A 5,037-nucleotide genomic window follows, 5' to 3' on the forward strand; every position below is an offset into this window, starting at 1 on the left:
TGGGTTACCAAATAAAACCCTCACTATAAAGTTATATACTATATTAATTCTCTCCCAGCCGTGATCGCTATAGAGTTAAAAGACCATGTTTTTATTGACGACGACCACCTATAGACGAGATAATATTTGTATGTATAAAATATTTTAATTTTTTCCGATAATAAACATTAAAACTAATAATAAATCTAGCAAAAATAATATAGTTTTTTTTTCTTCCTTATGTAATTCATGTAAAACTTATCTTTATATTATTCTTCGAAAAAATATATTATTGGTATCTATTAAATCAACCAGATAAAACTTACCTAATCCAGTCTATGGTGTAAAACAAAATGCAAAACAAAACATTATGCACTCCCATAGTGGTTTACACAGTTTAGGTTCGTCATTAATAGTTGAAACCTCAATTTGTTCGTCTTCATCATTATTATCATCTCCATTGTTATAATTATCAATTTGTTCCTGCAATACTACTTTTTCTGACATTTCTGAAAATTTTCTGTGAATTGCTGTGGTCTTGCTTGCACTTTAAACACACGATTAAGCTGGTTGAGTGAAGTAAAGTAGTACTTGTATGTACGTTCTTTATATACAATTCCTTCTCTAAATTACTGCCAAACTAAATGTAAAATACTTGTCAAATACTTAATTTCACTGAATGATAAACCCATTAGGTTTTCCACAACATACATCCATATTACTTAAGAATATTTTCTCTTAGAATATTTTCTCTTTACTTGGGGGGGGGTCAGCAGCAGGTGAGAGGAGGAAGGTGGTGAGGGTTACGCTACTTCCCTCAAACAACAACCTTGTCTTTAACAACCTTTACCTTTTAAAAACTAGGTAACATGTAGTTTGCTTCCTTCAAATGGGAAAAAGGCGTCGCCAATGATTCATACCCACCAACTTTTATATATATACCCCTCCCCAACATGAAGTAGCACCACACTTCCCATTAGACTGCCCACGGATCGATCGATCGATTATTGGGTTGGGGTGTGATAACCAAACTAACTGTATTATTTGACGGACAGACGACAATGTTAGATAGTGACAGCGACGACAATGAAGATACTGATACACCAGCAAATACAAGTACAAGTGAAATCAACAGAAAATTATTTGAAGAGAAACTATTTGCACAAAAATTTTGCAATAAACGGTTATTTTTTACTGATACAAAATTGAAACAATATATAGAAATAATTGAAGCAGCCAAGAATAAAATTACTACAAAGAGGCCTCAAGAGTATGCTCTTATTCGCCGATACGATGTAATTTACAAATATGGTGTTAAGAAATTAATAACTAAATATTTGAAAAATGGGCAAGAAAAAGTTTTTGTTAGTGTCTGTGAAATTTATGATAATATTAAAGATTCACATCTTACTATTGGACATGGAGGGGAGAAAAGAACTTATGTAGAATTGAAGAAAAAAATTGCCAATATAACCTTAAAACAAATTAAACTCTTTATTTCATTATGTGAAACATGTCAACTAAAACGTCGTCAACGTACAAGGAAGGCAGAGGTTGTTAAACCTCTACTATCTAGCAGTTATGGATCTAGAGGTCAGATTGATTTGATAGATATGCAGAAAGAACGTTTTGAAGATTATAAATTTATTCTACATTATCAAGATCATTTAACAAAATTCTCAATTTTACGGCCATTAAGGAATAAACAAGCTGACGAAGTAGCTTATAACCTGTTACAAATATTTAGTATAATTGGAGCTCCTAAGATTCTCCAAAGTGATAATGGTAGAGAATTTGTAGCATCTATTATTAAGGATTTAACAGAAAACATCTGGCCAGACCTGTACATAATTAACGGAAAACCTCGCCATCCTCAGAGTCAAGGAAGTGTAGAGAGAGCTAATGGAGATGTTATGCGAATTTTAAATAGCTTTTTAAAAGATAATAACACCCCGAACTGGGTTATTGCTCTCCCCTTTGTTCAAATGGCCAAAAATTCTGCTCATAGTGAAGGAATTAATATGTCTCCATATAAAGCTGTTTTTGGTAAAGATCCAATAGTGGGGATGAAGTCAAATTTACCATTAGATATATACAATAAGCTTAAAATGTACGTGAAAACTGAAGAACATTTAATAAATGTAATGTGTAGTAAACAACTACAACGACGACAACAACATCAAGAAGAAGGAGAAGAACAACAAGACGAAGACGAAGAAGAAGGAGAAGAACAACAAGAAGAAGACGAAGAAGAAGGAGAAGAACAACAACAAGGAGAAGAACAACAACGAGGAGAAGAACAACAACAAGAAGAAGAAGAAGGAGAAGAAGAAGAAGGAAAAGAACAACAACAAGAAGAAAAAGAAAAAGAAGAAGAAATTACAGGAAGTATTATTATAGTTTTTTTAAGTTCCTTCCAGTGTTATTTTATTTCAAATTAATAAGTAAAACAATATGTATTAATCAAATTTTAATGTTTTTTTATTTTTATTATAGATGAGAGACTACCTATCAGGAAGTACACAGACAAAAAGAAAAGAAGAAATTACAGGAAGTATTATTATAGTTTTTTTTAGTTCCAGTGTTATTTTACTTGAAATTAATAAGTAAAACAATATGCATTAATCAAATTTTAATGTTTTTTTATTTTTATTATAGATGAGAGACGACCTATCAAGAAATAAAAAGAAAAAGAAGAATCGTATACAACAAGAATTTCTTAATAAATCTACTAGTTTAGATGATGAATTATCATTGCATGAAGAGGATGCCAGTAGTAGTGTAAACATAAATATACAATCAATACATAATAATAGGCATTTAGCCCAACAAACTCAGAAAATGAATGCTAAAAAAATGTTGTCACAAAACAACAAATCATCTTTCACAGTTAATGTTAATGATAAAGTTCTCGTACCTATTCCCTCAGTTGATAGACATAAAATTGGACCAATTAATTTAATAGGAATTGTATCTGAAATTAATAAACAAAAGGGTTTATATAAAGTAATAACACCCCATGGTGAACTTAAACCAAGATTAATGAAAAATCAACTAGAACTGTATGGTAATAATGTTAATACACCAATACCACCACCACCATCATCACCACAACCACAACATTCACCATCATCATCACCACAACCACAATATTCACCATCATCATCATCATCAGTACCAACACCACCAAGACAATTATCACAATTACCACATGTCAAATTATCTATACGTAAGGCTGCAAGACTTCAAACTAAGAGTTTAGGGATTCGTAGAGAAAGTACTAGAAATAGTGTAGCTTGTAAATGTAAATCTATTCCATGTAGAGACAAACGATGTGCATGATTTAAAAGAAGTAAAAAATGTAACAAAATGTGTGTTCACGGTAAAAATGAATGTAAAAATAATTAAATGATTAATCTTAATGTTTTGTTGTTGCTAGTTTTATATTATTTAATAATATTTAAATCTAAATTCTTCAAAAGATCTCATTTTCCACTGACCTACACAAAACTTTTGTGGAATTATGGTAAGGGGATAAGAGAAATATTTCTGCAGGAACATTGCATCCATGCATCCACATTTTATTAAAACTCTTTCTCCTATCTTTTTTTAGTATCTTTTTAAGCATTTTGACTGACTAAAAATATCATTATCATAGTTATTTTCCTTGAGCGGCCCTTAAAACTCAGAGGAAAGGGGGTAAAAACCAAGCCTTAGGTAGTAAAACAAAACTTATCTTAGTAGAACAATAACAGGTTGGTAGAGAACAATAACAGGTTGGGTATACAACAATAACAGGTTGGGTATAGAACAATAACAGGTAGACAGAGAACAATAACAGATCGCACTCTTTTCACTCTCTAATCCTGTCTACACTTGTAATTTACAGGTAGGACAATGGCGGCACTGTTCTTTCTTGAAGTTTTCTTCAAGAATTTGACGTTTTTTCTTCTCTAGAAGAAGCCCTTGTATAATGTTTCTAGGAGTATCAAGAAATTCTTTCTCCAATATTACGTTTGAGAAATTTGTGATTATGAAGTCCCGTGAAGAATCCAGCAGTGGTACTAAATGATGAGCTACAGCTAACCTGTGTTTAGAAAAATATGGAATTTATATTGGATTACTGTACGTGTAAAAAACGGTAAAGTTTACAAGATTAGAATATTTTTTAATAATTTACTTAATAATTTACTTACACACCTGTAAAATCTTAAAACATTGGATGAATGAAGTTCACTCGTGAGAAAGGCCGCGCAAACACATACAGCATGGTGAACTTTCAGCATGTTTGCAGCAACTATTAACTCTTGAGCATTTTCCGTTGTTATCTCAATGTTTCCTAAAGATTTAAAATAAATTTTTCATAATAATTAATAAAATAAAAATACCGTTTTACATATAGCAATATGAAAAACATGTGTTTTTAACATATATGAAAAACATGTGTTTTTCCTTTTATCTTACCAGTATACATGAATCCAATGATCCGAATTAATATATTGGATTTCATAAACTTCATTTCTATTGAAGAAGACTGTGTTGTTTCCTCAGCTAATCCACCAGTAAACATGTCCTTAAAATATTCACTTCCCGCCGAGAGTATTACACGATGAGCCTGGAATAAAACGTTTGTTGTATACAGTATATAAAAATCTTCTTCATCTTTTTCATTCATTTCAGACAAAGCTAGTTAAAACAACTTAATATACCAGCAAATAAATAATGTTCTCACCTTCACAATGAATCCATCAGCTGATGATATTTCTACATCACAGAACTGTTGTTTCTGCCAGAGTGAATGTAAGTTCTCTAGCAAGTCATTTGGATAAGAGAGCTCCACCTCTAGGAAGTCGTTCGGATAAGAGAGCTCCACACATGCCGCCACTTCATATAAAAGACCTAATATACCTGTGATTACTCGGTACCCCAATTATAAAGTTTTCTCAATATATATATATACTACATCTCAGTTAAAAATTACCAGATATCACCACCCACCACCAGACAACTCAACTCTGGATGGATAGTATTACATTTGTTTATTAGTTATATATGAGG

The sequence above is a fragment of the Homarus americanus genome, unplaced genomic scaffold, assembly GCF_018991925.1.
Source record: "Homarus americanus isolate GMGI-L3 unplaced genomic scaffold, GMGI_Hamer_2.0 scaffold52169, whole genome shotgun sequence".
Lineage (NCBI taxonomy): Eukaryota > Metazoa > Arthropoda > Malacostraca > Decapoda > Nephropidae > Homarus > Homarus americanus.